Raw genomic sequence first — 18,564 nt, forward strand, 5'->3', positions numbered from 1 at the left:
TTGTACCTCCCCTTTTCCTAATCTGTCACCATTCAGATAATAGTCTGTCTCTCTGTTTTTACCACCAAAGTGGATAACCTCACATTTATCCACATTATACTTCATCTGCCATGCATTTGCCCACTCACCTAACCTCTCCAAGTCAATCTGCAGCCTCATAGCATCCTCCTCATTGCTCACACTGCCACCCAACTTAGTGTCATCCGCAAATTTGGAGATACTACATTTAATCCCCTCGTCTAAATCATTAATGTACAATGTAAACAGCTGAGACCCCAGCACAGAACCTTGCGGTACCCCACTAGTCACTGCCTGCCATTCTGAAAAGTACCCATTAACTCCTACTCTTTGCTTCCTGTCTGCCAACCAGTTCTCAATCCATGTCAGCACACTACCCCCAATCCCATGTGCTTTAACTTTGCACATTAATCTCTTGTGTGGGACCTTATCGAAAGCCTTCTGAAAGTCCAAATATACCACATCAACTGGTTCTCTCTTGTCCACTCTACTGGAAACATCCTCAAAAAATTCCAGAAGATTTGTCAAGCATGATTTCCCTTTCACAAATCCATGCTGACTTGGACCTATCATGTCACCTCTTTCCAAATGCGCTGCTATGACATCCTTAATAATTGATTCCATCATTTTACCCACTACTGAGATCAGGCTGAACGGTCTATAATTCCCTGTTTTCTCTCTCCCTCCTTTTTTAAAAAGTGGGGTTACATTGGCTACCCTCCACTCGATAGGAACTGATCCAGATTCAATGGAATGTTGGAAAATGACTGTCAATGCATCCGCTATTTCCAAGGCCACCTCTTTAAGTACTCTGGGATGCAGTCCATCAGGCCCTGGGAATTTATCGGCCTTCAATCCCATCAATTTCCCCAACACAATTTCCCAACTAATAAGGATTTCCCTCAGTTCCTCCTCCTTACTAGACCCTCTGACCCCTTTTATTTGTGTCCTCCTTAGTGAATACAAAAGTACTTGTTCAATTGGTCTGCCATTTCTTTGTTCCCCGTTATGACTTCCCCTGATTCTGACTGCAGGGGACCTACGTTTCTCTTTACTAACCTTTTTCTCTTTACATATCGATCGAAACTTTTGCAATCCGTCTTAAAGTTCCCTGCAAGCTTCTTCTCGTACTCCATTTTCCCTGCCCTAATCAAACCCTTTGTCCTCCTCTGCTGAGTTCTAAATTTCTCCCAGTCCCGGGTTCGCTGCTATTTCTGGCCAATTTGTATGCCACTTCCTTGGCTTTAATACTATCCCTGATTTTCCTTGATAGCCACGGTTGAGCCACCTTCCCTTTTTTATTTTTACGCCAGACAGGAATGTACAATTGTTGTAATTCATCCATGCGGTCTCTAAATGTCTGCCATTGCCCATCCACAGTCAACCCCTTAAGTATCATTCGCCAATCTATCTTAGCCAATTCACGCCTCAAACCTTCAAAGTTACCCTTCTTTAAGTTCTGGACCATGGTCTCTGTATTAACAGTTTCATTCTCCATCCTAATGCAGAATTCCACCATATTATGGTCACTCTTCCCCAAGTGGCCTCGCACAACGAGATTGCTAATTAATCCTCTCTCATTACACAACACCCAGTCTAAGATGGCCTCCCCCCTAGTTGGTTCCTCGACATATTGGTCTAGAAAACCATCCCTTATGCACTCCAGGAAATCCTCCAGCTTCCAGTTTGGCTAGCCCAATCTCTGTGCATATTAAAGTCACCCATTATAACTGCTGCACCTTTATTGCATGCACCCCTGATTTCCTGTTTGATGCCCTCCCCAACATCACTGCGACTGTTTGGAGGTCTGTACACAACGCCCACGAGCGTTTTTTGCCCTTTGGTGTTCTGCAGCTGTACCCATATAGATTCCACATCATCCAAGCTAATGTCCTTCCTAACTATTGCATTAATCTCCTCTTTAACCAGCAATGCGACCCCACCTCCTTTTCCTTTTATTCTATCCTTCCTGAATGTTGAATACCCCTGGATGTTGAGTCCTCAGCCCTGATCATCCTGGAGCCACGTCTCCGTAATCCCGATCACATCATATTTGTTTACATCTATTCGCACAGTTAATTCATCCAGCTTATTACGGATACTCCTTGCATTAAGACACAAAGCCTTCAGGCTTGTTTTTTTAACACCCTTTGCCCCTTTAGAATTTTGCTGTACAGTGGCCCTTTTTGTTCTTTGCCTTGGGTTTCTCTGCCCTCCACTTTTCCTCATCTCCTTTCTGTCTTTTGCTTTTGTCTCCTTTTTGTTCCCTCTGTCTCCCTGCATTGGTTCCCATCTCCCTGCCATATTAGTTTAACTCCTCCCCAATAGCAGTAGCAAACACTCCCCCTAGGACATTGGTTCCGGTCCTGCCCAGGTGCAGACCGTCCGGTTTGTACTGGTCCCACCTCCCGGTTCTAATGCCCCAGGAATTTGAATCCCTCCCTGCTGCATCACTGCTCAAGCCACGTATTCATCTGCGCTATCCTGCGATTCCTACTCTGACTAGCACGTGGCACTGGTAGCAATCCCGAGATTACTCTTTTGAGGTCCTACTTTTTAATTTAGCTCCTAGCTCCTTAAATTCGTTTTGTAGGACCTCATCCGTTTTTTTACCTATGTCATTGGTACCAATGTGCACCACGACAACTGGCTATTCTCCCTCCCTTTTTAGAATGTCCTGCACCCACTCCGAGACATCCTTGACCCTTGCACCAGGGAGGCAACATACCATCCTGGAGTCTCGGTTGCGGCCGCAGAAACGCCTATCTATTCCCCTCACAATTGAATCCCCTATCACTATCGCTCTCCCATTCTTTTTCCTGCCCTCCTGTGCAACGGAGCCAGCCACGGTGCCATGAACTTGGCTGCTGCTCCCCTCCCCTGATGAGTCATCCCCCTCAACAGTACTCAAAACGGTGTATCTATTTTGCAGGGGGATGATCGCAGGGGACCCCTGCACTACCTTCCTTGCACTGCTCTTCCTGCTGGTCTTCCATTCCCTATCTGGCTGTGGACCCTTCACCTGCGGTAAGACCAACTCGCTACACATGATACTCACGTCATTCTCAGCATCGTGGATGCTCCAGAGTGAATCCACCCTCAGCTCCAACTCCGCAACACGGTCCGTCAGGAGCTGGAGGCGGATACACTTCCCGCAGATGTAGTCATCAGGGACACTGGTGTCGTCCCTGAGTTCCCACATGGTACAGGAGGAGCATATCACGTGACCGAGCTCTTCTGCCATGACTTAACCCTTAGATACACTTAAATTGACAACAATGTTAAAAGTTACTGACTGATATAAAAAAGAAAAAGAAAAGCTACTCACCAATCACCAGCCAATCACTTACCCCCTTGGCTGTGACGTCACCTTCTGATTTCTTTCTACTTCTTTTTTGCTTTCTCTCCCAGCTGGAGCTGTACAAGCCCCGCCTCTCTCCCCAGACTGCCTGACTGCTGAGCCTTTATAGGCCGCTGCCTCTCGCCGACTCCCGCCTCTCTCGATGCTCCCATAATCATGCTTGTTATATCCTCAAAGAATTCCAGTAAATTAGTTAAACATGATTTCCCCTTCATGAATCCATGTTGCGTCTGCTTGATTGCACTATTCCTATCTAGATGTCCCGCTATTTCTTCCTTAATGATAGCTTCAAGCATTTTCCCCACTACAGATGTTAAACTAACCGGCCTATAGTTACCTGCCTTTTTTCTGCCCTCTTTTTTAAACAGAGGCGTTAGATTAGCTGCTTTCCAATCCGCTGGTACCTCCCCAGAGTCCAGAGAATTTTGGTAGATCATAACGAATGCATCTGCTATAACTTCCGCCATCTCTTTTAATACCCTGGGATGCATTTCATCAGGACCAGAGGACTTGTCTACCTTGAGTCCCATTAGCCTATCCAGCACTACCCCGCTAGTGATAGTGATTATCTCAAGGTCCTCCCTTCCCACATTCCCGTGACCAGCAATTTTTGGCATGGTTTTTGTGTCTTCCACTGTGAAGACCGAAGCAAAATAATTGTTTAAGGTCTCAGCCATTTCCACATTTCCCATTATTAAATCCCCCTTCTCATCTTCTAAGGGATCAACATTTACTTTAGTCACTCTTTTCCGTTTTATATATCGGTAAAAGCTTTTACTATCTGTTTTTATGTTTTGCGCAAGTTTACTTTCGTAATCTATCTTTCCTTTCTTTATTGCTTTCTTCGTCATTCTTTGCTGTTGTTTAAAATTTTCCCAATCTTCTAGTTTCCCACTAACCTTAGCCACCTTATACGCATTGGTTTTTAATTTGATACTCTAATTTATTTCCTTGGTTATCCACGGCTGGTTATCCCTTCTCTTACCGCCCTTCTTTTTCACTGGAATATATTTTTGTTGAGCACTATGAAAGAGCTCCTTAAAAGTCCTCCACTGTTCCTCAATTGTGCCACCGTTTAGTCTGTGTTTCCAGTCTACTTTAGCCAACTCTGCCCTCATCCCACTGTAGTCCCCTTTGTTTAAGCATAGTACGCTCGTTTGAGACACTACTTCCTCACCCTGAATCTGTATTACAAATTCAACCATACTGTGATCACTCATTCCGAGAGGATCTTTCACTTGGAGATTGTTTATTATTCCTGTCTCATTACACAGGACCAGATCTAAGATAGCTTCCCCCCTTGTAAATTCTGTAACATACTGTTCTGAGAAACAATCCCGTATGCATTCTATGAATTCCTCCTCAAGGCTACCCCGTGCGATTTGATTTGACCAATCGATATGTAGGTTAAAATCCCCCATGATTACTGCCATTCCTTTTTCACATGCCTCCATTATTCCCTTGATTATTGCCCGCCCCACCGTGAAGTTATTATTTGGGGGCCTAGAATCTACGCCCACCAGTGACTTTTTCCCCTTACTATTTCTAATCTCCACCCACAATTATTCAACATTTGTTCATTAGAGCCAATATCGTCTCTCACAACTGCCCTGATATCATCCTTTATTAACAGAGCTACCGAACCTCCTTTCCATTCTTTTCTATCTTTCCGAATTGTCAGATACCCCTGTATGTTTAATTCCCAGTCTTGGCCACCCTGCAACCACGTTTCTGTTATGGCCACCAAATCATACCCATTTGTAATGATTTGTGCCGTCAACTCATTTACTTTATTTCGAATGCTGCGTGCGTTTAGGTAGAGTGTTTTAATACTATTTTTTAGACCGTGATTTTTAGTTTTGACCCCTCCTGCATTCATACATATTGTCCCTTCCTATCACCTTGTGGTTTACACTTACCCCAGTGCTACTCTGCTCTGTTGCCTCCTGCCTTTTGCATTCTTTCTTGGGGTCCTGTTCATCTGAGCTCTCACCCACTCGAACTAGCTCAGAGCCCTCTCCTGGGTTCCGAATACTCCTTGCATTGAGGCACCGAGCTTTCATGCTTGCCTTTTTATTACACTTTGACCCTTTAGAATTTTGCTGTACAGTGGCCCTTTTTGTTTTTTGCCTTGGGTTTCTCTGCCCTCCACTTTTACTCATCTCCTTTCTGTCTTTTGCTTTTGTCTCCATGTTGTTTCCCTCTGTCTCCCTGCATTGGTTCCCATCCCCCTGCCATAATAGTTTAACTCCTCCCGAACAGCACTAGCAAACACTCCCCCGTGGACATTGGTTCCGGTCCTGCCCAGGTGCAGACCGTCCGGTTTGTAATGGTCCCACCTTCCCCAGATGCCCCAGGAATTTGAATCCCTCGCTGCTGCACCACTGCTCAAGCCAGGTATTCATCTGAGCTATCCTGCGATTCCTACTCTGACTAGCTCGTGGCACTGGTAGCAATCCCGAGATTACTACTTTTGAGGTCCTACGTTTTAATTTAGCTCCTAGCTCCTTAAATTCATCTCGTAGAATCTCATCCCTTTTTTTACCTCTATCTTTGGTACCAATGTGCACCACGACAACTGACTGTTCACTCTCCCTTTTCAGAATGTCCTGCACCCGCTCCGAGACATCCTTGACCCTTGCACCATGGAGGCAACATACCATAGAAACATAGAAAATAGGTGCAGGAGTAGGCCATTCGGCCCTTCTAGCCTGCACCGCCATTCAATGAGTTCATGGCTGAACATGCAACTTCAGTACCCCATTCCTGCTTTCTCACCATACCCCTTGATCCCCCTAGTAGTAAGGATTTCATCTAACTCCTTTTTGAATATATTTAGTGAATTGGCCTCAACAACTTTCTGTGGTAGAGAATTCCACAGGTTCACCACTCTCTGGGTGAAGAAGTTCCTCCGCATCTCGGTCCTAAATGGCTTACCCCTTATCCTTAGACTGTGACCCCTGGTTCTGGACTTCCCCAACATTGGGAACATTCTTCCTGCATCTAACTTGTCTAACCCCGTCAGAATTTTAAACGTTTCTATGAGGTCCCCTCTCATTCTTCTGAACTCCAGTGAATACAAGCCCAGTTGATCCAGTCTTTCTTGATAGGTCAGTCCCGCCATCCCGGGAATCAGTCTGGTGAACCTTCGCTGCACTCCCTCAATAGCAAGAATGTCCTTCCTCAGGTTAGGAGACCAAAACTGTACACAATACTCCAGGTGTGGCCTCACCAATGCCCTGTACAACTGCAGCAACACCTCCCTGCCCCTGTACTCAAATCCCCTTGCTATGAAGGCCAACATGCCATTTGCTTTCTTAACCGCCTGCTGCACCTGGAGTCTTGGATGCGGCCGCAGAAACGCCTATCTATTCCCCTTACAATTGAATCCCCTATCACTATCGCTCTCCCACTCTTTTTCCTGCCCTCCTGTGCAGCAGAGCCACCCACGGTGCCATGAACTTGGCTGCTGCTGCTCCCCCTGATGAGTCATCCCCCTCAACAGTACTCTGTTTTGCAGGGGGATGATCGCAGGGGATCCCTGCACTACCTTCCTTGCACTGCTCTTCCTGTTGGTCTTCCATTCCCTATCTGGCTGTGGACCCTTTACCTGTGGTAAGACCAACTCACTAAACGTGCTATTCACGTCATTCTCAGCATCGTGGATGCTCCAGAGTAATCCACCTTCAGCTCCAATTCCGCAACACGGTCCGTCAGGAGCTGGAGGCGGATACACTTCCCGCACACGTAGTCGTCAGGGACACCGGAAGCATCCCTGATTTCCCACATAGTACAGGAGGAGCATAACACGTGTCCGAGCTCTCCTGCCATGACTTAACCCTTAGATTAACTTAAATTGGCAATAACAATGCTAAAGGTTACTCACTGTTATAGAAGAGAAAAAAGTAAAACTACTTACCAATCACCAGCCAATCACTTACCCCCTTGGCTGTGACATCACCTTTCTATTTCTTTCTACTTCTTTTTTTCCTTCTCCCTGTAGCTGCACAAGCTAGGCCTTTATAGGCCTCTCGCCGATCCCCAGACTCACGCCTCTCCACGCACCTCCCGACGCCTCTCGCAGCCTTGAAAACCTCTCGCCGACCCCGGACTCACGTCTCGCCACGCACCTCCCGATGCCTCTTGCGGCCTTTATAGGCCTCTCGCCGATCCCGGACTCGTGTCTCTCCACGTTCAGCAGGTGGGGTCCCAGTGAGTGAGTGGGGTCTCGTGCAGTAGCTAAGCCGGACTCGGGATAGGCGAGTCTGCAGTGAGCCTTCAGTTACCCTCTTCAAGCCTTGCTTGATGGTTTGCACTGCTCTCTCTGCCTGACCATTAGACGCTGGTTTAAACAGGGTAGATGTGACATGTTTAATCCCATTATGGGTCATGAATTCTTTGAACTCAGCACTGGTAAAACATGGCCCGTTGTCACTCACCAGGACAGCGGGTAGGCTGTGTGTGGCAAACATGGCCCACAGGCTTTCAGTAGTGGCAGCAGACGTGCTAGCCGACATTATCTCACATTCAATCCACTTGGAGCACATGTCTACAACCACAAGGAACATTTTACCCAAGATTGGGCCTGCATAGTCGACGTGTACCCTAGACCATGGTTTGGAGGGCCAAGACCATAAACTTAACAGCGCCTCCTTAGGTATATTACTTAACTGCGAGCATGTATTACATCTGTGAATGCAGGATTCTAAGTCCACATCGATACCGGGCCACCACACGTGGGATCTGGCTTTCACTTTCATCATTATGATGCCTGGGTGGGTACTGTGGAGGTCATTGATGAAGGTGTCTCTGCCCTTCTTGGGGACCATTACTCGATTGCCCCACAGAAGACAGTCTGCCTATATAAACATTTCATCTTTGCGTCGCTGGAACGGCTTTATCTCTTCCTGCATTTTTACTGGGACACTGAACCAGCTCCCGTAAAACATAGAAACATAGAAAATAGGTGCAGGATTAGGCCATTCGGCCCTTCGAGCCTGCACCGCCATTCAATGAGTTCATGGCTGAACATGCAACTTCAGTACCCCATTCCTGCTTTCTCGCCACAGCTTTTGACTAGCGATAATAAGAGGTACTGGCTTGTCCAGGTTTTGATCTGCCGGGCAGTGACAGTTGATTTCTCACTCTCAAATGCTTCCATAACCATGGCTAGATTTGCGGGCTGCGCCATTTCCACCCCCGTGGTGGGCAATGGCAGCCTACTGAGAGCATCGGCGCAGTTTTCTGTGCCTGGCCTGTGGCGGATGGCATAGTTGTATGCGGACAACGTGAGCGCCCATCTCTGGATGCGGGCCGATGCATTGGTATTTATCCCCTTACTTTCGGAGAACAGGGATATAAGTGGCTTTTTGGTCAGTTTCCAATTTGAATTTTAGCCCAAACAGGTATTGATGCATTTTTTTTACCCCATAGACACACGCTAACATTTCTTTCTCAATCATGCTGTCGGCTCTCTCAGCCTTAGACAGACTCCTGGATGCATAAGCAATCGGTTGCAGTTTCCCGAAATCATTAGCTTATTGCAATACACACCCGACGACATATGACGACGCATCACATGCTAGTACCAAACGTTTACATGGATCATACAACACAAGCAATTTGTTTGAGCATAACAATTTTCTCACTTTCACAAAGGCATTTTCTTGGTTTTTGCCCCAATCCCAATTCATCCCCTTTTCATAGTAAGACATGCAGTGGTTCTAACAGTATGCTGAGACCCGGTAAGAAGTTACCAAAGTAGTTCAGGAGTCCCAGAAACGACCGCAGCTCCATCACGTTCTGTGGCCTCGGTGCGTTCTCAATTGCCTCTGTCTTCGCGTTGGTGGGCCTGATGCTGTCCGCTGCAATCGTGCTTCCCAGGAACTCCACTTCAGGTGCCAGGAAAACGCACTTCGAGCATTTTAAGCTGAGCCCCACGCGGTTGAGTCGACTAAGAACCTCCTCCAGGTTCTGCAGATGCTCAACTGTGTTCTGACCTTTGACCATGATGTCGTTCTGGAAGACCACGGTGTGCGGGACCGACTTCAGTAAGCTTTCCATGTTTCTCTGGAATATCGCCACCGCCGATCGGGTTCCAAACGGGTATCTGTTATAAACATTTGTGCATGTTGATGCAGGTGAGGGCCTTTGATAATTCCTCCAGTTCCTGCGTCATGTAGGCTGAAGTCAGATCCAGCTTCATGAACGTCTTTCCTCCCGCCAGCTTTGCAAAGAGGTTGTCGGCCTTTGATAGTAGGTATTGGCCCTGCAGGGAGAAACGATTGATAGTTACTTTGTAATCACCACAGATTCTGATGGTGGCGTCTCCCTTGAGGACTTGAACGATAGGACTGGCCCACTCGTTGAACTCGATTGGGGAAATGATGCCCTCTTTTTGCAGCCGGTCTAGCTCAATCTCTTCCCTTTCTCTCATCATGTATGGTACTGCTCTCGCCTTGTGATGGATGGGTCACGCCCCTGGAATTAGTTCCAGTGTCTCCCTCCCAGCCAGCTCCTGCCGAGCAGCATGGGACCATCGCCCGGTACCACCCAGAATGGTAGCTTGTGCACTGCTCCATCGTAAGAGATCTTTACGGTAGCACTGCCGATTACAGGAATCAGTTCTTTTGTGTAAGTTCTTAGTTTCGTGCGAACTGGAGTTAAGACTGGCCTTGAGGCCTTGTTGCACTACAACCTTTCGAAAGTCTTTTTGCCCATGATGGACTGGCTCGTGCCCGTGTCCAGCTCTATTGACACCGGGAGTCCATTTAGTTCAACATTCAGCATTATTGGGGGACAATTCATGGTGAATGTATGCGCCCCATGTACTTCTGCCTCCTCGATCTGAGGCTCTGGTTTGTCGTGATCTTCCATGGATCTGTCCTCCTCTGCAACATGGTGGTTTGCAGGTTTAACAGGCTTTGCAGCTCGCCTGCACACTCGTTGGAGGTGTCCCATTGTTCCACAGCCCTTGCAAACGTACTCTTTGTATCGGCATGAATGTAAATGATGATCACCCACGCAGCGCCAACAAGGTGTTCATGGCCTTGCATTCATCACTCTTGATGGTGGACTCTGAGACATCTGTGGACATGTCACTGCAGGGATGTGTAACCTGCCCTGTACGTTACAATTCAAAAACAACATCACTTTGTTCACAGTACTTGTAGCAGCACTTGAGTGCTGAGAGATTTGCTTCATATTGTCACTGGTGGCAATGAATGCCTGGGCTATCGCTATGGCCTTACTCAAGGTTGGGGTCTCTACAGTCAAATGTTTGCGAAGTATGGTTTCATGGCCAATGCCAAGTACGAAAATGTCTCTGAGCATGTGCTCTAAATGTCCTTCAAATTCACAGTGTCCTGCAAGGCGTCTTAGCTCGGCGACATAACTCGCCACTTCCTAGCCTTCAGAACTTTTGTAGGTGTAGAACCGGTACCTTGCCATCAGAACGTTTTCCTTCGGGTTCAAATGCTCTCAGATCAGTGTGCACAAATCATCGTACGATTTCTCCGTGGGTTTCGCTGGAGTGAGCAGATTCTTCATGAGGCCATACGTTGGTGCCCCACAGACGGTGAGGAGGATCGCCATTCATTTGGCAGTGCTCTCTTCCCCATCTAGCTTGTTGGCCATGAAGAATTGGTTGAGTTGCTCCACAAAAATTTCCCAATCATCTCCCTTCGAGAATTTCTCCAGGATGCCCACTGTTCTCTGCATCTTTGGGTTCGCTATCTATATCTCATTGCCAGTTGTTGTGTATGAAGAAAAAGTCAGACTGAACACTATGAGCTCAAAGTAAAGTGCGACCATAGTCTTTTATTGCAGGTTTCCAGAGTTACTTTCCAACCTGTGAAGCCTCCTTAAATACCTGTGCTCCCAAGGGATTATGGCATCCCTTGGGACTCCAAAGGATGAGCCCTCTGGTGGCTGTACAGAGTAAACACAAGTATACATATATAACAGCTGGGGTCCTATAATCAATGTCAGTGACCCAGAGATAGCGAGCATATAAAGCAGCCAGGGTTCTCAATTGCGACCATTATACAGCAGTTTTTGCTGGAAAGTTTACATGACTATTGGGTGAGGACAGTTTTGAGCTTGGCTGTGATGTCTTGCACAGTAGAATAGCCTGTCAACTCTGTCTAATCTCACACGTGATGAATGGTCACTTGGGCCAGGTAAAAAAGGGCAACTGGTGCCTGTGGAAAAAGTGTCCCAGCATAAGTCAATGTCTTCGGGAAAGGGGAGGAAAATTAGGAGAAAATCATAAAAAATAAACTGACATCTAATAGTTTCAAGAATACCGTATTATATGGAGTAAACTTAAAGATTAGGTCTCCTTTACTACTAATTAAAATTGTACTAATTAATCTAAACATTGCGACTATTCTGAAAGAATAGTTTGAAATTATTGAATTTTCTTCTTGCGTAAAACATTGGCCAGAGAAAGTAATTTAGAAGTACTTTGCAACAGTAAATAAACGTTTTGATGATTGATTAAAATCCTTATCCAAAACACAAAGTCATTTTGAAGTAGCGAATATTATTAGTGCTGATGGAAGTATCTTGGCAGTTTATCTAAGACTGAATTTGTTTTGTATTATAGTATATTATCTTACTAATTACAAAGGACTCTTATACACAAACTTACCAGAAGAATAACGGATGACTCTACCTGCATTCAGAGATGGAGATTAAAAAATGCAGTGTGGTTACATGAAGAAAAAAACTTCCACATTTGGCAACCAATCCCTCCTGAAGACTTCATCAACAGCTGTCCTCTTCCGCCATTTGGCAATAAGTGTAATACCATGATCAGCTTGAGCAACTGAAGTGATTTGACATGCCAGTTTTCCCCTCTCCTCAAGAAAGAAATAGGTAAACTTTAAGAGCACTAATACTGATGCCCCAACCAAGAAATGATTCAATTGGGGTGGCCTAGTCATGGCAACAGAACTTGAGTGAAAGACAGCTATGATTCAAATTCACAACTGGAAGTCAAATAAAAAGCCATTTGAGACGTAGTCCATGGATTAGTGTCTTAATTTGATAAGATTAGAATTTGACACTGTATGATATACATTGGTTAAAGACTTTATCATTGATTTCTCTAAAATTACAGAGACAAATTTCAAACATTTTTTTCCCTTTTTAAATATTTATTGTTGTTTTTCTAACCTCATCAAGGTAAGATGTGTCTGGGGAATGGAATGTTTTACACTTTATCATCCTCTGCCGACTCTAAGTGAAACTGCCAATTTAGTGCTAATTTGTGCTGAGTAATTGATAGTTTTGGACTGTGGGATTTCACCCATTAGGAAGTATATTAAGATTGTCCAAACTTATTTCATGTAACACTACTGCAGTCAGCAACAAAGAGACTTTCTTCTCTTCAGTATGACCCAGGTGCCACAGATAAAGACACAGTTGGGATAATTTTATGAGTTTATTATGACCAGAAATGAGGGGGAAATTGAGGGTAAGAAAGAGGCATATACAGTAAATACGTGGACAGCAGGGGAGAGAACAACATGATGAGGGAGAACACAAAGATTAGGAGAGATGTCAAAAAACAATTAGGAAGGCAAAGTGGAACTGTGAAATTAAATAATCAAGGAACATAAACCAATTGTAAAATATTCTACAGGCACATAAATTAAAAAAGGAAAGTTGGGATGTGAATAGGCCATTAAAGGATGGACAAGATAAAATCACAGGTAGCGATAGTGAAATGGTAAAATATTAAATAATTACTCTGCTTCAGTATTTACCAGGGAGACGGATTAGATGGACATGGCATCGGAAGATGAGATTAGAAATGAAATAAAAACAGAAAATGTTGGAAATACTCAACAGGTCAGACAGCATCTGTGAAGAGAGGAACAAAGTTAATATTATAATGGCCCGGATTTTCCAGGGCCTATGACCATGGCCCCAAGTTTCGTCCCGCGGCGAAAACGGCACACCTCCGAGCTGGGCGCCTGTTTTTCGGCTGAAAACTGCGCCTAAAAAAAAGTCCGATATTCTCGAACTCCTTGGAGCTCGATGTCTGCTTGGCGCGGCGCGCTCTTCGCAGCAGGGGGCGGAGCCTAACACTCGCGCCGATTTTCTAAGTAGCAGGGGGCGGGTACAATTTAAATTAGCCTTCGTGGTGCCGGCAACCCTGCGCGTGCGTGTTGGAGCGTGCGCACACGCGCAGTCTCACACAAACATTGGCACTCAGCCATTTTTAAAAATACTACAGAAAAAGTGAAGATTTGTTTCTTGGACCCCTGCAAAGGCTTGTAATTTAATTTTTTTTGATATTTCTGTGTGTGAGGGAGTGCTTTTAGCAGCACTGCTGAATAAATCACCTGCTGAAATCAGTGAGTTCAGCTTTTCACTGCTAAACTTGCAGAACCAGTGCTGCATTGGTGCATGCAAATTAAGGACTGTGTGTTTGGAGAAATAAGAGTGCCAATTCAACTTTGCAATGGATCAACGTCCACCAAGAACAAAGATGGCAAACCATTGCATAATATATGGTGTTGACAATGCAGCACCCATTCTGCAAATTTAAATATAAAACTGTCGATGTGGCTGCCTCTCCCTGTCCAAATGGCCTCAGTCCCCCTCACAGCTCGAAGGCTGCTGCTGTATCTTCGGCTGCCGGCCAGCCACTGACGCCGTCCCTAAAGCGTGGCCGAATGGCCTCAAGCATCATAAAGAGCTGCGTGTGTCAGGTGTTGATTCTTCGGCTGCTGGCCAGCCACTGACGCCACTGATATCCTATGGCCGAATGGCCTCACGTTGGTCCGCTGATGATTCTTCGGCAGCCGGCCAGCCACTGACGCCACTGATATCTCATGGCCGAATGGCCTCGGGTCCGTCCGGTGCTGCTTCTTCGCGGCCAGCCACGAAGAGAATGAAGGCCTGCCTCAAGCACTGCTCGAAGCTTGCTGCCGCTGCCGTCGAGACACTAACGCCACACCGCTGCCTGTCTCCAACATGAAAGGCCTGCCTGAAGCACTTTCACACAGGTAGGAACATGATTTATTTAATCTTTTCTTTGCTTATAAATTTTTATTCAGGTTGGATTTATTTGTATAATATATGGAAAAGTATAACTAAGGATTGATTATAGAATTTAATGACTTCCCTTCCCCCCCCTCTCCCCCACCTCGTTCCCTACGCCTAATTTGTAACCTACGCCTGATTTTCTAAAGTGTAGACAAGGTTTTTTTGAGCGTACAAAAATCTTCACTTACTCCATTCTAAGTTAGTTTGGAGTAAGTTTTCACTCACGAAACTTTAAAATCAAGCGTAAGTGGCCGGACACACCCCCTTTTAAAAAAAAAATTCTGTTCCAAAGTGAAACTGTTCTAACTGACTAGAACTGGAGCAAACTAAATGTGGAGAATTCCGATTTCTAAGATACTCCGTTCTACACCAGTTGCTCCTAAAAATCAGGAGCAAATCATGTGGAAACTTGGGGCCCATATGTGGCCATAAATGCCACATAAGTTCCGGGTTTCAGCATGTGCTGCACATGCGCAAAAACAGATCCACTGCAACCCTGTGAAATGGACATTTGTTGCCACAGATTTGGGCTATTTGTCCAACTACTACCCGCCGAATGCCTGTGAAACTTTTATGCCTGGTAAAAGCAGACATAAGGCTTTCTTTTACCAGCGCAAGAGTTTAAATACATATTAAAATATATATATTTTTAATTATTTAAACATTAAAAAAAAATTTAAATTAGTTTAGGTTATTTATAGCCCCTTTAAAAACATTTAAATTTATTTTTCAAAAAATAAAATTTTTATTTTAAATGGTATTTTAATTACTTTTGAACATGTAATGATTTTTATTTAACTGGTGTGTATTTGTGTTTTTTAGGGGTTTCCTATTCATGCTTTTGGGGATTCCGTACGAAAATGGAATCCCCATAAGCATAATGGGGATCCTTTTTTTATTGGTTGGGCCAGCCCACATGATCCCAGGGGCCTCACAAACTGCATGCCCCCATAGGATACATTCGCATTTACACATGTGTACACATAAAGGTCCAGAAGTGCAAGGTCTGAACCTCCAAGACCATCAGCTAAGTTCGTACTTTTATTGCGATTCGGAAGCATCGCCCGCGGAAAGCCTCCAACTGCAAATTCAGAGCCAACATTGTGTCTGTACATTCAGAGAGTGTGTTTCCACTTGTGGGGAAGAGCAAAACTAGAGGCCATCAATATAAGATAGTCATCAAGAAATCAAATAGGGAATTCAGAAGAAACCTCTTCACTCATTGAGCGTTGAGAATGTGGAACTCGCCATCACAGGGAGGAGTTGAAGTGAATAGTTTAGAACCATTTAAGGGGAAGCTAGTTAAGCATCTGAGGGAGAAGGGAATAGAGGGTTATGCTTATAGATTTAGAAGGATGGGAGGAAGCTCGATTGGAGCATAAATGCTGGCATGGACTGATTGGGCCAAATGACCTGTTCCTGTGCTATTTATTCTGTAGAAATATAGAAAAATAGAAAATAGGTGCAGGAGTCGGCCATTCGGCCCTTTGAGCCTGCACCACCATTCAATAAGATCATGGCTGATCATTCAACCTCAGTACCCCTTTCCTGCTTTCTCTCCATACCCCTTGATCCCTTTAGCTGTAAGGGCCATTTCGAACTCCCTTTTGAATATATCTAACGAGCTGGCCTCAACAACTTTCTGCGGTAGAGAATTCCACAGTTTAACAACTCTCTGAGTGAAGAAGTTTCTCCTCATCTTGATCCTAAATGGCTTACCTCTTACCCTTAGACTGTGACCCCTGGTTCTGGACTTCCCCAGCATTGGGAACATTCTTCCTGCCTCTAACCTGTCCAATCCCGTCAGAATTTTATATGTTTCTATGAGATCCTCTCTCATTCCTCTAAACTCCAATGAATACAAGCCCAGTCGATCCAGTCTCTCCTCATATGTCAGTCCTGCCATCCCAGGAATCAGTCTGGTGAATCTTCACTGCACTCCCTCAATAGCAAGAATGTCCTTCCTCAGATTAGGAGACCAAAACTGAACACAATATTCCAGGTGTGGCCTCACCAAGGCCCTGTACAACTGCAGTAAGACCTTCTTGCTCCTATACTCAAATCCTCTCGCTATGAAGGCCAACATGCCAATTGCCTTCTTCACCGCCTGCTGTACCTGCATGCCAACTTTCAATGACTGATGTACCATGACACCCAGGTCTTGTTGCACCTCCCCTTTTCCTAATCTGTTACCATTCAGATAATATTCTGCCTTTCTGTTTTTGCCACCAAAGTTGATAACCTCATATTTATCCACATATAGGAAGTCATGGACGCATATGTCCAAATTTCCAGAATGTACTGCCAGTAGGCAAATGTCCTCACTACCATCGCGGGCTGGTAAAATTACTGCAAACATTCCAACCCACTAATTCACTGCCACTCAGATTCTCACAATCGGTTTATTATCATTCTGTGAATGTCACACTGCATTAAATTAGACGTACTTTATCTTAAAAATTATAACTAACCCCAAAATTGTAATAATTGTGAATTAAATTTAAATTCTTAAAATAACCAGTATTGATCCTAAAGTCAAACTCAACATGAAATGGATTAACTTAATCCAATTTCAGCTGGTACAATGGCTCACGAGAAGGATGCTCACATTTTGGTTTGAGCTTTTTGAACACAGTTTATATTATTTAAAGAAAGTCCAGTTCACTTGAGCAGTGCATACTTTGACTTGATAGACTGTTCTAAACATGAGTTAAGCACCGAAACTTGAGAAAGATGTATAGGCCTTGGAGCGACTATAGCACAGGTTTACCAGGGCTGAAAGGGTTAAATTGTTGGGGCAGGTTATATAACTTTGGCTTATTTCTCCCCAAAGCATTTTTTTGGCGTACTTGAAGAGTTACAGCTGATTTTTTGGGGTCTAAGTATGCCAAAAAAAAAATTCTGTTTCCCCGTTGGATTTCTTTATTTTGGCGTGGCCCAACCCGGCTTTTAGTTTTGGGGGTGGAGCCTTGATCTGCGCCAAAAAGATCGGGCTGCCATGGTAACCAGGGACACAATGCGAGCTGAGGCTGCAAAGTGAAGCATACAGCCAGCTCCCAACACATTAAAAGAATTGAAAAACACATAGCAGCAACTTACCTCCAACCACACCCAGGCGGGATTGGAGGTAAATTGCTGCTATGTGTTTTTCAATTCTTTCAGTGTGTCCGGGCATCTGCTGCACCGCTTTCCTTAACTCTCCGGAAGGTTTTTCTGCAGAGGCCACATACGCTGGCCTAAGCACAACTGGAGTAACTCTCAGCTGGCCAAACTTCCCTAAATGGCCAGAATTGGCGGAGATGGCTGGTTACGCCCCCTTTGGCTGACAAAAAAACTGACCTAAAAAAATCGTAACTAACTGAGTTACACTGGTGCAAATTGATTGGGGAAACTGGTTTTTCAACTTAAGCCAAAAAGAGCAGCCTGCTCCAAAATAATGGTGCAAATCATTGGGGAAAGTTGAGCCCAATGTCCCTAAAATACTGAACTAAAATTTTACTGTCATTTATGGCTGAAGACCTAGCAAATCTTGTATTCACAACAAAACTAAGATGGAAAATATTTTTTCTTGGATATTGTACACTACAAAAGTTAGATGATAAGCCAAATTTGTTCGTTTTTCAAAAAAATATTGAAGATTTAATTTGTTTCGTGAGACTATAATGAGAGTGTAACATTGTTGGCTTCAATGTTATATAACATTGCATTTTATTTTCTGGAAGAGAATTATATAATTAATGACTTATATAAATTAACTGGTTACTTATCAGATCAGGAATGCATCACTAAATATATGCAAATATTACTGATTTTTTTCAATTTTTTAATAATTTTCTTTGGCAGTACCACGGTGAACTTTGAAATGTGAAAGAGCAACTTATTAGGGATAAAAATATCAACCTGTAGTGCAAGAATTTAACTACAAAATGGAATTACATTTACCTTTTCAAACCAATGTGTACTTATCAATTACAAGATTGTTTCTAGTCCAAATGTAAACCTTTATTATTAAATGTGTATGCAATTGAAAATGTTTAATATCATTCAGCATATTTTACGTGACCACTCCCAAAAAACTTTCTGGGCACTTAAGAAAAAACAGCGCACATTAAAAAAATCAGGGC

At 44.4% G+C, this 18,564-nt stretch overlaps 1 protein-coding gene across 1 annotated transcript in view; it reads left to right on the forward strand.

Moving 5' to 3' along the window:
- lyar (Ly1 antibody reactive homolog (mouse)) overlaps positions 1–12,382 on the forward strand; it is a 121,464-nt gene extending 109,082 nt beyond the window's left edge. Inside the window, exon 11 of the transcript XR_011590314.1 lies at positions 11,988–12,382. The gene's annotated coding sequence lies outside the window, so the exon portion shown is untranslated. The remainder of the gene's footprint in view (positions 1–11,987) is intronic.
- Positions 12,383–18,564: the final 6,182 nt, after the last annotated feature.

The sequence above is a fragment of the Pristiophorus japonicus genome, chromosome 2 (genome assembly GCF_044704955.1).
Source record: "Pristiophorus japonicus isolate sPriJap1 chromosome 2, sPriJap1.hap1, whole genome shotgun sequence".
Classification (NCBI taxonomy): domain Eukaryota; kingdom Metazoa; phylum Chordata; class Chondrichthyes; family Pristiophoridae; genus Pristiophorus; species Pristiophorus japonicus.